Genomic DNA, 16757 nt, shown 5'->3' with positions numbered 1-16757 from the left:
ACAAATTACTAAAGTAATTTATCTCAACTTGTTTATTAAACGTTATGTAATATACTTTGTATGTTATAGTTTCTTATATAGATAACAGAAAAAAAAAGACTTTCACTTTTGTTTTTAAGTATATGAAAATACGAGTTCTCATATCACACCTTCGATAGCTCAGTTGGTAGAGCGGTGGACTGTAGATGGTCGTTAATAGTAATCCATAGGTCGCTGGTTCAAATCCGGCTCGAAGGATTTCCTTTTTAGACTTATTATAGTTTAAGCATTTTTGACTTATTTTTCTTATTATCTGGAATAAAGTATAATATTAGCAATACATATGATTTTATGTTATTTGTTAAATTGTTATTAAAAAAAATATTTACTTAATTATGTATTATGCGAATTATTGAGTCTCGGAAATCAATATCAATGACCTTTATTACTATTTAATGATATTATGTTGATTAACTTTTTATATAATGTATTATAATTTATCGATACGATAATTGATAAAAAGTACCTATATTTTATTGCCTTTAACGATTTAATAAAGGTATGTTTAAAAGGATTAAATATAGTCGATTCTTTGACCGAGTACAATTCAATTTTACGCGAATCCCAGAGCGAGTGTCCGTAATTAACAAAGAGATGCATTAAATCAATTACCTTTAATAAATTCCTACAGTGGACGCCATTTACATGATCGGCTAATAACGCTAATTTCGGGTCGTTATTGTGCGTGTAACAAAATTTTATTAAACATTGTCTGAATCCTGGTGTCCCCTTTAATTGTGTATTTAAATGAATTGCTGATATCTGCGGATGTATTGATAACGTTGATTTATGACAAATATTATTTTATAATGGCATTTTTTTACCATGAAATAAATTGACATATTAGTATTTTCCGATTTCAATGTACATTTCAATTTTAATATACATGAGGCATCCAATACAGGTATAACATGCTTAATGTAAGTCATATTTGTATAATATTATTTTTTACTAACTACAATAAGGTTGTATATATAAAAGTATCAAATATACTGGCACGTTATACAAATTTAATTATATTTATACCCTTCTAGGGTAATTCCACTGGCGTTAGTGACAATTTAATTATTAATATCGTAATTTGTCGAATAATGATTTATTTTTATAATTTATTATTTCTAATCAAAGAAGCGTAAAAATTTAATTCAGGCAGCGTATGTATTATATAATTGTATAATAAATTGAAAATATTTTATGAATTTGTAAGTGAAGCAAAATTATACATACAATTTGTTAATTAAATTATTACGAATGGATTTTGAAATAATTTTCAATATTAAACATATCTGGCAATGTTTCTTTATGTTATTTTATATTAGTATTTTATGTTTCAATTATTTGAATAATTATAACGCTTAATTTCATTTTGTTTTTCATTTCCATCCTTCAACAATTAATTGGAACGTAAGTATACCTGTTTTAGATCGTAATCATAAACTTAAAATTAATAAAAGTGTCATTAAAAATGGTACAGTAGTTTTTGAGAGTTGTTCGAATAAAACGTTAATTTATAGTTTCATGACAGTACAAATAAACTAACATAATACGAAATAAATTTATCCTTTTATTATTATCTACTCAACGTTACAATTAACGGAGTAGATTGAGCGACAAATCCTTTCTACCCGTGTTTTCCTACAAGTTTTCCTAATGGGTGACTTTCACGCTCGGTCTTCTAAAGCGGCACGCACCCCCTTAGTGACACGGATTTCCAATAGAATTACTTCATTTACAAGGGGCTCGTTCAGGTTATTGTGTACCCATAATTAGACAAGCATAAAATAAATACACCTAATTGGGTTTGTAATTACTATTGTTTTAATTATTTACTTTTTATTATATAAAAGTATTATATACTTTAATGTTTTGGTTATTCCTATAAATTTTATTATGTTTGTTTATTTTAGCGCTTTATATTAATTTTAATTACAATTTTATTATTATAATATATGTTAATGCTTAATAAAATAATAAATACGTGAAATTTTACTAGGATAGAGGTTTTATAACACGAATGAAGCCCGGGATAACTATTAAGCAATAATAAAAGTAGAGAATGCTTTATAAAAAAGTTATCAGAAATTTAATAGCATTCCCGACTAGTAGGCACGGCCAGTGACTTTGATATTTTCGGCGGCATTAATTAAAAAATTATAAAGCTTCCCCTCTCCTCCCACGCGCTATTGTTCGACCCCCACAAAGCATTTATATCGGGGAAAAAGATAAATATGCGAGACGCAGGTAATTGCGCTCGCTTTTATTGAGCTGTTGTTTGATTTCAAAGGCTTTTATTGTATCACAATGCAGACTATATGGTAGTGTTTGCACTTTTACGCCCCATATAGCTTTCATAAGGGATGTAAAAACATTTATATTTCTTCTAAAGTACCTGTGTATGAAGTTTATACGAAAGATAAGAACAAAAAAGACGAAATTTTTTAAGTATCACAGGAAGAATTATTTAAAAAATCTCTGAGCTCCAATATTATTAAATCATATTATGAGGGAAGGTGGTTGTGATTTTCTGCAACAATGGATCCCAGGATAGACCGTGGTAATTATGATTGAGCGGGAAATGGATAAAAATAAAGGCGGTATTGTCTCAGTCGTAATTAGGGTTTGTGGTCCCGTCGGGGCTCGGATTGCAAGTCACAGAATCTAACACGGATTTCATTTTTCGATAATCTGTAAATATGACGTTGTAGAATGGAATATAATATTAATGTTGTATACAATATATATATATATTTTTTTTTTTTATAGAATAGGAAGGCGGACGAGCATATGGGCCACCTGATGGTAAGTGGTCACCAACGCTCTTAGACATTGGCATTGTAAGAAATGTCAACCATCGCTTACATATCCAATGCGCCACCAACCTTGGGAACTAAGATTTTATGTCCCTTGTGCCTGTAATTACACTGGCTCACTCACCCTTCAAACCGGAACACAACAATATCAAGTATTGCTGTTTTGCGGTAGAATATCTGATGAGTGGGTGGTACCTACCCAGACGAGCTTGCACAAAGCCCTACCACCAGTAAAGTATATATATATATATATGTTGTATATATATGTTTATAATTGTCTTTATTTAATTTAGGAATACTATTTGTACATTTAATTTATTAAAGAGTAAAAGAAATAAATTTACTGTTTCGTAAATTTTGTTTGCTCTCAATTATATCTGAGTATATATATTTAGTTATTTAACTTTGCATAAATATAAGAACAAAACATTCATAACCTTAAATTTTCTATCAGATATGCCAAAATAAATTAACATCTCAAGTCTCATCGTCGTAATGACATTCAAGGAGCAATTATGAATATTTATACGGCGGCGACACTCTAGGTTAGCGGCTTAACGCTAATTCAGACAGACAAACCTACGCTTGACAGTTTATGTTACGTTCATATATTATAGAGAATCTATCATTGCCAAATTTTATATTTTATTTATACAGGATTAAAATTATGTTATTATAAGAAATCTGGTCGGCATTTTTACAAATAGTTGACGCAGTAATGTTATGTTACTTATATGAGTATATATTTTTTTTTGTTTAATGATGCTCAATGACAGCGGATAAAACTTTAACTCTACTAATTCAATCCAACTTGAAACTTCGATCCTCGTTGCTACTGAGATAAAACCATAATTAAGAGCCTTCTCGATCGATTAAGTTAAGCCGAGTTTAAATAGACATTAACTCCACGCGAAAGGTTTACTCCGCCGTGAAATGGCATTAGGTTTTCGCGCGTTTTATGCCTTAGACGAGACGAGTCGCTAAGAAAAGGGGATTTTATGGGAGATTGACTTAATTAGGCCTTCGTAAATTAGTGGAAGTATTTTTAATAGACACGCCTTTAAAGAATTTGTTTGCTGTTATTTTTCTTAAAAGATAACATTCATAACTTAACCAATATTGATATCATTCGAATGTTCCAATTTGCGACGAATTTCAATATTAATAATGTAAATACGCAATGATTATGTCACTTGTTTATATAACAATTGTTTATATAATTATTGATTATATTTTTAACTCAGTAAATATAATCTAAATTCGATATCTAAAGCAGACAAATATTTTACCATATTGTTTTAACCACCGCAAAGAGCGTTATATGTTACATTGTCATTTAAAAATATGCGTAAAATATTCGTGTAGTAAAGATGTTAGACTATAATATAGAAACGTTATGTTATGCTAGATAGAAATTCAAAGCGTTACGTAGCGTGTGCTCGCAGCGACGCGACTACTACTTGTAACCTGCAACGCACACTAGAAGGAATTCGGCGAAAACCGAACACGGAGTGAAGCACGCGTAACTCGAAGCGAACAACTCGGCCCTCTGTACTGATTGTACGAATGGTCATATCATCACGTGCTTACATCAAAAATAAATGTATATAAATTGAACATTTACATTGAAATTATACAGGTCAGTTGCTACCGCAAGAGAGTAAAAAGTCAAAAAAAGTTTGAGTAGGAACAACTTTTTTTTTAGATATCATTATTTTATATACCTTAATAATATAATAATAATAAATAAATATATACGACGATACAAAAAATGAAATCACTTAAGATAATTTTTCATCCAGTTTTTCTTATTTTATAAAAGTAAGTAAGTATTTTGTTATAAAAGCTCATTTATTATATCATTCCTCATTTTAAAAATGTAAGTACAAAGCACAGAAAATGCGTCACTCTTTATATAGTTAACGTAAATCTATGTCAATATAAAAAGATTTCAAGCAATACAACCGTTTTTTAATAAATAAAAAAAGAAAAAGCTGCAACGGAAATGGAATTCGTGATTGCATATATTTATAGAATGATTGTCTGTTAAATAGACTTGGTCGATTAAAAATCCCGCAAAGACTGCTATAAAAACTCGTATCATTCGTGAAGATCTCGTAACAACGTATTTATAGAAGAGTGCCGCGTATATTAAATGCGTTTCATGCCAAACAGCAGTTAGAATGACTGTAATAATTAAATCAGGCATTCTTCCTAACTCAAGGATAAATATTTTAGTGGTGGCTACGACAAGGCAATTCCGTTTGTAGTACTACCCTTTTATTTAACGCCAAGCATGTACGATAAGAAAGGTATCGATAAATTGTGCCTATTAGAGCATTGTTCAGGGATAAATATCTCGTCTACTACTTTTATTATTTTAATGTTGTTTTGATACGTTATTGAATTTCATTTTATTTCCCGAGATAAAAATATATCAATATCAAGAGCATATCGAGTTTTTTTCTTAAATCAAGTGATGACTGCGTGATGGGTGAATGAAAAGACATATAGTCTGTATTTTACATCGTGTTATTCAGTGTCTTCAAGCACCAACACCTGCTGTAAGTTTTTCTTAATTTTGCTTTCTAAATTTCTTTATAGATCAGCGAAACCACATGTGAAATTCAAAATGTAAGCGACGAAAATTTCTGTCATTTAATTTGACTTGGATTATATAAATACAATAAAAAAAATAGCGTTGACTGAATTTTCTGATTTTAAATTTATAAGTGATTGGTTGTCTTCTTAATTTATATAAAATGGAATGATGATATTTTGGATTTTGCTGTAGACATTGTATGTTTACTGGTGGTAGGGCTTTGTGCAAGCTCGTCTGGGTAGGTACCACCCACTCATCAGATATTCTACCGCAAAACAGCAATACTTGATATTGTTGTAATCCGGTTTGAAGGGTGAGTGAGCCAGTGTAATTACAGGCACAAGGGACATAAAATCTTAGTTGGTTTGGTGGCGCATTGGCTATAAGCGATGGTTGATATTTCTTACAATGCCAATGTCTAAGGGCGTTTGGTGACCACTTACCATCAGGTGGCCCATATGCTCGTCCACCTTCCTATTCTATAAAAAAAAAATTAAAAAAAATGTCATAATTTTGCAAAAGTTTTCAAAAATTGTTCACAAAATAACGAAATATTCTCACTGATTATATCTAAATGATTATGTCAATTAGCCAAATCTTATGAAAAAACAAAAACTTATTAAATAGAAAACAACAACAAATTATTAATAAATAAACTTGCCTCTTTATGATATAAGTATGTTTCTTTTGAAACAGTTCGCTCATTGAACTATTTCAAAGGAAATATTTTATTGTATACTTTTAGTAAATGTCGACAATCGATAGTTTTACGAATATTCACTATAACCAGTCTCGCGTGACGCTTGTTTCCGTACAATGTTATGAATTGCCGTCGACGTAAATGTTGTTCGAAATGTCAGTTTGACCTTATGCTAAGTGTTGGGCCCTGCTGAATTATTTGGCAAGCTCATGTTTGATCTTTGGAGTGCCCTTTACTATGATTGCTGTCAATTTGGCACGTAAATATTTTATACATATTCAACGATAGGGCTTTCGAAGGCTCATTATGTATCACGCTATGTCATTTGGAACTTATATTTATGTCAAAATACGAAATATACGTTGAACTCGCTGTTTGTAGTAAATTTAGTAAATATTAGCAATTATTGTTTTTAAAAACCATTATGTAAATATAAATGATAAAATATATAAGATATAATGATTTTTCGTTCTTCGTATGCTATTCTGTACTATATTGTAAAAATAGTAATCGAAATATGAATTTTTGGGTATTATTTTGTACAAGATTAGATATTAATGTACACATTTCAAAAAACAATTGCATGTAGACATTTCAAAAAGTTTCCCTTCTAAAAGACCTAAGTAGTGCAGGATGACGGGCCGGAAACCCGCTTATCGCGATGCGACAATACTATTCAAATTAGGTACCGGTATCCTTAAAGCAAATGAAACTTTAGATATTTTAACGTCCAATGATTTTTGTATTTGTAATGAACTCTTTTACTTTGTAAGTCAAGACGTAATGTATTACCTTGTTTAGGTAAATATCTATATGAGTTTCGATAGATATCAACACAACATGACACGTTAGGCTGCTTACGAAGTCCCCGTTTTAAATTTAACTGTTTTCATATGAATTTATTTATATACATATATCCAAGTGGCAGTTCACATATTTTATCGGCAAACAGTAATATTTAGTATTGCGATATTCTGGTTTGAAGGGTGTTGGAGCCAGTGTAACTACAGGCACATGGGAGATAAAAACTTACTTGCCAAGGCTTGTGGCGCATTAGCGATGTACGCATTGGTTAATATTTCTTTCATCGCCAATGTCTATGGGCGGTAATGACCACTTACCGTCAGATTCCCATATGTTACCTATTTCATAAAGAAAAGTTTCTGTTTCCATGATAATTTACGCCCGCTGATCTTACACTACGATAGTTTATAATCGAATCATTCGTATATCAATACTAAGCATCCATTTTTATATATTATCATATAAACGAATCAATATAACGACTAATATTTTTTTAGTGGAGGGTAATCTCGAATACAATATAAAACATAGAAATATTAATTGCATTAATATAACTTATTTAAAACATTTTTATGAATCAGTTTTCAATAAGTTATGAAACACTTTATTAATTTAAAACATTCTTATATGATATCATATACATATATTACATTTCTGTTGATTGATGATTCAATTAGTCAATATTAACATAGCCTATTAACAGTAACGTAACACTAATGAAACGAAAGTATCAAGTTGTACGTACAGACCATTAATTAAACAAAAAACACTACCAACTGACTTATATAAAGGCATACCATAATAAAAAACAAAATTAATGAATGATTTCTAGTATTTAATATATTTTTCTTAATATATTTTTCTTCTTTCCGATTTCGGTGGTAGATTCCTAAGAATTGTGTGTGTGCTTGACACAATAAACATTAAGTTTCAAATTATTTTAATAAATTTTACAATTATTAAATATCAACAATTTTATGCGTAGGTATCTCTAATGTTTTGGCGATAAAGTAATTTCACGATGCTTGCCTTGCGGACATTTTAAATTGTCATAAACTAGAAAATCCTTAAATCATGGTCACTGGTATGTAATGTTCATTTAAAAAAAAATCATGCTAATTAGTTAAATATTCATTAAGACTAATTTATTAAACCTTCCCAAGCTATTTCAAAAAAGATTATCGCTGATCCGCTTCAGTTCAATTGTAATGGTACGATAGCTAGCAACGTTTTTGAGAAAGAAGGTCAGCTGGTTTTTATACATTTCTCTTCTTATCGAACCTTGGTGGGGATCCTCACTTATGCGAATTTCCAGTTGTACAGGTAGCAAGTTCGTATTTTGGAATCACTTTAGGTCGATTTTTTATTTCATCATAATTTTCTATATTGTTTTAGCAATGTAAAATGAAATGTACTTTTTCTCAGGAAGGACAGCTACATAGATAAACTAAAAAGTAAAACCTTTGGCGTAAAGAGCCGTTTTCGACACACGAAATATAATGTACAAAAATATATTGAATGAGCAATCGTTCAATATTATAAGATTCAGTGGATTCCTTTCAAATAATACGATTTTAGGACTTATGTTTGGTAAAATAATTGAAGTGTTAAAAAATTTCCTTCGAGCCGGATTTGAACCAGCGACCTATGGATTACAATTAACGGCTATCTACAGTCCACCGCTCTACCAACTGAGCTATCGAAGGTATATAAATATTGACGAAATTAAGTTTTAATTTTTTTTTATTTACTTCATATAATCAATTACATAATATTTCATATATCCAGCAACAATGTAATCATTCAATTCACTTTTATCGAAACAAGACTTTAGTCAGGTTTTCTGATAATGATATTTTTTTTAATTAGGCGGTCACTACCGCCTATACTGCTATATAAGAAGTAATAACCATTCTTACATCGCCAATGCGCCACCAACGTTGTTATGTCCCTTGTGCCTGTATTTACACTGGCACACTCATTCTTCAATCGGAACGCAATAATACTATTTCGCAATAATACTTACCATCAGGCGGATTAGAGTCATTTGCCATCCCGGGGCATATAAAAAAAAAAGGTGCTCTGTAGAATTATCCTGGACAGACTGTCTAGTCCTCACTTATGCATATTGGTCTTTTTTTAATGTTAGCACGACATACTCAGCTTTAAAAACATGAGGGTGCATGCTGATGTACAACAAAGTCCTCTTACTTCTGCTTTAGTGGTTATACAACGTAATTCCGCTAAGATTTTTTATATAAAATCAGTCATTTGTACCTATGATTTTATTAATTTCAAACATAAAACAATAATTGTCGTTATTCCAACTCCTACGAATACTTTTCTAGTGACTAATGTCTTTATCCAGCATATAAACAATAGTATCACAAAGTTAAATTAAAATCTATTCAGTTGTTTTTTTTTATAGAATAGGAAGGCGGACGAGCATATGGGCCACCTGATGGTAAGTGGTCACCAACGCTCTTAGACATTGGCATTGTAAGAAATGTCAACCATCGCTTACATATCCAATGCGCCACCAACCTTGGGAACTAAGATTTTATGTCCCTTGTGCCTGTAACTACACTGGCTCACTCAACCTTCAAACCGGAACACAACAATATCAAGTACTGCTGTTTTGCGGTAGAATATCTGATGAGTGGTTGGTACCTACCCAGACGAGCTTGCACAAAGCTCTACCACCAGTAAATTTCCCTGTGATTCGTGCAAAAACTGAGTATGGACAAATGATCTTTTCAATAAGGCGGATTTAGAATTTGTTACAATATAATTTCAAAACTTTGAGGTGATTAAAAATTTTCCTTCGAGCCGGATTTGAACCAGCGACCTATGGATTACTACTAACGGCTATCTACAGTCCACCGCTCTACCAACTGAGCTATCGAAGGTATATAAATATTGACGAAATTAAGTTTTAATTTTTTTTATTTACTTCATATAATCAATTACATAATATTTCATATATCCAGCAACAATGTAATCATTCAATTCACTTTCATCGAAACAAGAATTTAGTCAGGTTTTCTGATAATGATATTTTTTTTAATTAGGCGGTCACTACCGCCTATACTGCTATATAAGAAGTAATAACCATTCTTACATCGCCAATGCGCCAACAACGTTGTTATGTCCCTTGTGCCTGTATTTACACTGGCACACTCATTCTTCAATCGGAACGCAATAATACTATTTCTGTTTATCGGTAGAATATCTGATGAGTGTCCCTTAGAAAATATGGTAGGTGCGGGTAATAAGGCATAAATAACAAAAATGATATTTAAAATGATCGTATTCGCTTCAAGTCACCCTTGTGGGCAGTTAACTCTCATAGATGTTGCTTCAAACTTATCGCCACGTTTTCGCTTGCTCTCTGCCACGTTCATAAAGAGGAGCAGTTGCGCGACTGAAATAATAAGAATTCGTCCGAATCAATCGCAAGTATTTTTTTAAATATTATATTTATATTATAAATATTTACCTTTTAGTTTTCTTTTATTCTTGGTTTCTATTAACTTGATGTTTAAAAAATGTATCATGACTAATAATTATTTATTTAATCTTTATTTGTACATGGTATCAGCGGGTATTAAGGCCTACCGAATTTATTCGTAGGCCTTATTACCCACCCTCCTTTTTTGTACAAACATTTGTCTGTTTTAACAGTTTATTTCGTTTGTTTTTCAGAATGTTAGAAATGTAAAAAAGTAATTATAAATTTGACGAGTCGGTTGGAGTGATTGGTAGGTAGATACTTGCCTTTCGCGCAGCAGGTCGTGGGTTCGACTCCCACCCAGGGTAAACATTTGTGTGCATGAACATGTCTGTTTGCCCTGAGTCTGGTTGTAATTAGCTTCGGCTTGTCACCGGCTGATACAGATGATTTGAAGTGCCTCGATGATTGTTAACCAAGATTTTTTCATTATTCTCAAGGCTTTAAGCATAATTAGTGTATCCTATTATTATTGATCTCATTTACCAAATGTACCAAGTATATTTTGATTATTTAAGCATGTTAAAATTTTAGGCCTTATTACCCTACCATAGTATAATACTAATAAGGTTTTTAAAAATGTTTAATTTTGTTTTTGTTTACGGCAGAATTTGCCTTTTTTATTTATTGATTTGTAGTAGTTGATCTACAACTTTATTAAAAATTAAAATTAGTTGATTTCGATTAACAGTTTTTGATTTATTTCAAATCTTCCTTACGTAGGCCTTAATAACCCGCACTTACCTTAATAGATATATTAAGATTCAGTACGTTAAAGTTGTATTGTTTCACTTCTGCTTTTCGTTGCGGTTTTAAATAAGGGCAAACGACAGAATATGAATAGAATGTAATGGAAGTAATCCGTTATTTTTTCTTGTATAAAATTAGAAATCTGTACCTGTGATTATTGATGATTTTAATTATTATGAAATAATAATTATCGTAATGCCAACTAATATTTTTCTAAAGACAAATGTCTTTTTTATTTGATCCAGGATATAAACTATAACAGCACAAAGTTACATTAAAATCTTTTCAGTGATTTCCTTGTGATTCGTGCAATTATGTCTGACTATACATATTTATACAAAAAACCTCTATAATAATGCGAGGTAAGAATATTTGTTGACAAATAATTTGTAGTAATTAAAAAAATATCCTTCGAGCCGGATTTGAACCAGCGACCTATGGATTACAATTTATGACTTTCTACAGTCCACCGCTCTACCAACTGAGCTATCGAAGGTATATGAATGTAGGCGAAACTAAGTATCAACACTTTTTTTGAATGTATAATTTAACTGATATAATCAATTATACAATATCACGTTTGACCAGTAAACATAATAATTTAGTTTCTTCGAAACATTAATTTATATATAATATGAAACTTAACTTAAACATTATTTGGCGACATGTCTTATTCATAATTATAAATATTTTAATATCGAACGATATTCTAATTACCTATCTAATTTTTAAATTATATTTCAGCACGAAACTTACCGGCCTTTACTGCCTATTAATCAATTAATCATAAATTATATAAATATTTTATTTGTCTAATAATAAATAATAAAATAATAAAAGTTTAATGAAATACATTTCTCTGGGTTTATTTTGTTTGGATTTGTAAGCGTAATTATTTTTATTTTATTTTTACTTGTCTCATAAACTTAAATTAATTATTTTTTTTTTATTTTTTTTAATCGTAATATTATTGATTGAGCATAAATTATATTTCAGCACGAAACTTACCGGCCTTTACTGCCTATTAATCAATTAATCATAAATTATATAAATATTTTATTTGTGTAATAATAAATAATAAAATAATAAAAGTTTAATGAAATACATTTCTCTGGGTTTGGCAACCTTCGTCAAGTCCTCAAGTCGTCTATACCGCAATGTTTGAAGACGAAAGTCTTCAACCAATGCGTCTTACCTGCCATGACATACGGTGCCGAAACGTGGACACTAACTGCGGGACTAGTCCACAAATTCAAAGTCGCTCAGCGTGCTATGGAGCGAGCTATGCTCGGAGTATCTTTGAAGGATAAGATCAGAAATGAGATTATCCGGAAAAGAACCGGAGTCACCGACATAGCTTGCAAAATTAGCAGACTGAAGTGGCAGTGGGCTGGTCACGTATGTCGTAGGACCGATGGCCGTTGGAGCAGACGAGTCCTAGAGTGGAGACCGCGAATCGGCAAGCGCAGCGTAGGGCGCCCTCCAGCCAGGTGGACCGACGACCTTAAGAAGGTGGCGGGCACCAACTGGATGCGGAAGGCGGAGGACAGGGAGCTTTGGCGCACCTTGGGAGAGGCCTATGTTCAGCAGTGGACAACGATTGGCTGTTGATTGGGTTTATTTTGTTTGGATTTGTAAGCGTAATTATTTTTATTTTATTTTTACTTGTCTCATAAACTTAAATTAATTATTTTTTTTTATTTTTTTAATCGTAATATTATTGATTGAGCATCAGAGATAAAAAAAATTATACAACTGTACAGTTTATGTCTTATTATAAATGAAATCTGACCTAACATTGATATTTTGAGGGTTATTTTTTTCATTTTGAATGATCTTCGAAAAAAATTGTGTTCGAAAGTATTGCGAGTTCGCCCTGTGTGTACCGTCATGAGAAATATTTATTGTAAATTTCAGCTTGAAACAGATATTTCTTAAATTAGGGCGAAAATTTATTTCATAGGCAATAATTAATAAATTTTAATTAATTATTATTTTAGTTTCGAAAAGTATTAAGTGCTTAAGCTGTAACGGTTATGAATATGAACGAGGGAGTTTCTGCGTCTTGCGCTCAATGCAACGTGTACCGTCTAACCCGAATATATACTTACATTAACATATTAATTGGGAATCGCTGCAGGTTAGCGTAGTAAGCTGATTTGCTTCCAGGGAATGTCTGTAACGGATTATAATTGAAATGCGCATCAAATCATTCTTGTTATTACGTAATCTTAAAGAAACATACGTAATTATTGTCGTTGTTCCAACTATATATGTGTACCAACACCGCACAAGTCTTAAAAAGGTCAAAATGTATGGATTATAGTATGTATAGATTATGGTATGGAAATTGTTTTCGAGGGTAATCACGAACCGTCTTGCCCGAAAATTCGATGACTTCCAACCCGTGGAACAGGCTGGGTTTCGAAAAGGCTTCAGTACCGTAGACCACATACACACACTAAGGCAAATAATACAGAAGACCGAGGAATATAATCAGCCTCTATGCCTAGCGTTTGTGGACTACGAAAAAGCCTTCGATACCATCGAGACCTGGGCTGTTCTGGAATCCATGCAGAGAAGCCTAATTGACTGTCGGTATGTCCAGGTGGTAAAGTGTTTGTACGAAGCCGCAACCATGACCTTCCAAGTACAAGATCAGATCACAAGACCAATTCAATTGCATCGCGGGGTAAGACAGGGAGATGTAATATCACCGAAACTCTTTACCAATGGATGTTTTTATAACATTCATTAAATACACAAAATATATAATATCATAGAATGTATAATTTACATCTATTTTTTAAAATAGATGGGCTAGTAAATGGTTCAAGTAGTGATAATCATCGTCCATAGATATTGGAACTGTAAGAAATATTAACCGTTTTTTATATCTATAAAATGTTATGTCCCTTGTGCCTGTAGTTACACTGCCTAATTAACCCTTTAAACCAGAACATAACAATAAGTATAAATAGTAATTCTTAGTACAATAACTATAGTAGTAGTAGTAGTAGTTGTAGTTGTAGTAGTACCTACCCAGACGGGTCTGTACAAAGCCCTACTACCATCAAATTAAAGCAATAAATAAATGTAAGGTTTTCCAAGCATCCGAAAAATGAAGAACTAAAAAACTACATTTTTAATCATTATAATGGTCAAAAATAACAACAGTGTATATTAGACGTCAATGTCAATTTATAAAAAAAATAAAAAATAATAATAAGTATTTTGTTTAATATTTAAAATTTAAAAATAATAAGTATACAGAACAGAAAAAATTTTAAATTATGAATATTTACTATATACTAGTTGTGACTTGGGCATATAATAAACTGTACAATAGCCAATTTAATTAGTATTGGCTCAAGTGCGATGTGATTAAGTGTGACGAGTCTCATTGTTAAAATGTTTTTTCATATATTGTTTACAGAATAAAATTGTTCATAAAAATAAAATTTTACTCGTTGGTCTGTTATACTAAATTATAGGCTTGCAAATCTCAGGGTCTTGGCTTCAAAACCTGGGTCGATAAAATGTAGATTGGTATTTTGCAGTGATAACACTCTCCAGTGCGTCGGAAAACACGTAAATCCGTGAGACCTGCTTATAAACTTGCTCGCACTTGATCACTATAGAATCTCTTGCGCAGCTACCTCCGTTAATAATAACAGCCGCTTATAATCTTTATTCTTTTTTCTTGTATTCTACCTTGTAATCTTTATTTCAGACAAAATACCGTTATATTAGATGTAAATGTGCTTAATATTTCGTAGTAATAAAATTTTACGTATTCTATTACTTCATTTGAATACAACAAAGGGTTTTTCAATGGGTTGACATAGACTTTAGCATCCAGTGCTCTAGAAATGCGTTATCTATTTTGCTAGTAAGCATTTTTGAGAGATGTGATAGTATAGCAAACAAATAAACAAACTCACTTTCTCATTTATAATATTAGTTAGGATTATTAAAGACGTAATGTTATTGCTTTATTATATTAGACTAACTTTAGGCAATAATATATAATGAAATAATCTAATTTAGTATGTACAAACACATTCGCGTAATGTAGAACGCACCTTTCACTTTTTCTTATATAATAAGTATAACATGCTGCCACAAATGGTACTATCTCCTGTGCCTTCGATAGCTCAGTTGGTAGAGCGGTGGACTGTAGCTGATATAACGGTAATCCATAGGTCGCTGGTTCAAATCCGGCTCGAAGGATCTTTTTATAAAAAAAATATCTCCAAATTATTCGAAAAAAAAAATAAACCAAACCTTACAATTTGTTTTTATTCAACGTCATGTATATGTATATATGCGATAAGTAATAATTATAATACATTTTTGACACGTATCAACGTATTCAGTTTTATTATCTACCGAAACGCACGCAATGAAATTGTACAGACGGTATTGTCGCTCAGTAAGTTACGCGACAGTTTCTAAACAATAATAGCAGTGGGAACGAAACTATTTAGCAAAGTTTGCTCCGTCAATAGAGGCGCCACCTCGGCGGGAAATAATTCATTTAACAAGAGTTAACTCGCGAAGTCTGTGCGAATCTCGAGGGTGTTACGTCTACTGACATTGTTGAATATGCTCATTTAGTCTTGTATTTAAGCAGTGCATAAATTAACACTATAAACTATTATACTTCTTGTTCTTCCGTTTTTTTTTTAATTTTTCATGGTTTCTATGACGGACTAAGGTCTATTTAATAAATCTAATATTGTTTCTTCAATTAACTAGATTCTGTTTTCATAAAATTAAAATTATGAGAGCAATTGAAAATAATAATCATTTACATTTTAATATTTTGTTATTCTTAAAAAATGTTTTATTTCGTTAATATTTTGGTAATATTAGTAAGTAATTAACATTAGTAAATAATATACTTCATAAATTTAATTTATCGTGCTTAAATTAAATGTTGCTAAATTACTATAATAGTAAAAAATCATAAAAGTTTTTATTTTATTACTTAAAATATTAAAAAATATTATAACAAGTGAATACAGTTATCAAGTTTCTATTCATATTAACCCGACACAAGTCGCGCAACTCTGCTATGAGTAAACCCGCCCTGACATACACTTAATTACATAGATTACAAGCTGACATTTTCGTTTGCAGCGATTTAAACTTGACTGCTATGGATTAACCATATCGTTGCAAAGAATAAAATGCTTTTGTATTACGTAAAATAATACATTCTCTATATTTTTAAATGTATTTATATGAATCTTATATTTGTCATATTATAACATTTTTTTTAATTATAAGATTATATTTGTCATTACTAAAAATTAAATATTTGTATCGTTTAATTAAAACTTTCAATTAATGATCTTCTCGTCTCTTACTCTTTCTTAGTATTCCCTCATAATCCAATGAGGTGGCAAATCTGATTTGACAGAAAAACGCAATCTATTTTGAATGTGGTTTGTTTGTATCTAGAACCGCCGGATCTGCTGCCCTCTAGCCACTAGACGATAGAGGCAGTCAATATATTGTATGTGTAGTAATATG

The 16757-nt window shown here is 31.2% G+C and overlaps 5 non-coding genes across 5 annotated transcripts; 2 read left to right on the top strand and 3 right to left on the bottom strand.

Annotated features, from left to right (window-relative positions):
- Positions 1–148: 148 nt before the first annotated feature.
- On the top strand, positions 149–237 carry Trnay-gua (transfer RNA tyrosine (anticodon GUA)). Its single transcript is given in 2 exon segments — positions 149–185; positions 202–237. It is a non-coding gene; the product is annotated as a tRNA-Tyr (tRNA).
- Positions 238–8572: 8335 nt separating this feature from the next.
- Trnay-gua (transfer RNA tyrosine (anticodon GUA)) lies at positions 8573–8661 on the bottom strand. Its single transcript is given in 2 exon segments — positions 8573–8608; positions 8625–8661. It is a non-coding gene; the product is annotated as a tRNA-Tyr (tRNA).
- A 1114-nt stretch (positions 8662–9775) lies between these two features.
- On the bottom strand, positions 9776–9864 carry Trnay-gua (transfer RNA tyrosine (anticodon GUA)). Its single transcript is given in 2 exon segments — positions 9776–9811; positions 9828–9864. It is a non-coding gene; the product is annotated as a tRNA-Tyr (tRNA).
- Positions 9865–11623: 1759 nt separating this feature from the next.
- Trnay-gua (transfer RNA tyrosine (anticodon GUA)) lies at positions 11624–11712 on the bottom strand. Its single transcript is given in 2 exon segments — positions 11624–11659; positions 11676–11712. It is a non-coding gene; the product is annotated as a tRNA-Tyr (tRNA).
- A 3650-nt stretch (positions 11713–15362) lies between these two features.
- Positions 15363–15449, top strand: Trnay-gua (transfer RNA tyrosine (anticodon GUA)). Its single transcript is given in 2 exon segments — positions 15363–15399; positions 15414–15449. It is a non-coding gene; the product is annotated as a tRNA-Tyr (tRNA).
- The last annotated feature ends 1308 nt before the right edge of the window (positions 15450–16757 follow it).

The sequence above is a fragment of the Nymphalis io genome, chromosome 4, assembly GCF_905147045.1.
Source record: "Nymphalis io chromosome 4, ilAglIoxx1.1, whole genome shotgun sequence".
Taxonomy (NCBI): Eukaryota; Metazoa; Arthropoda; class Insecta; order Lepidoptera; family Nymphalidae; genus Nymphalis; species Nymphalis io.
This window is presented reverse-complemented; position numbering and strand designations above follow the sequence as displayed.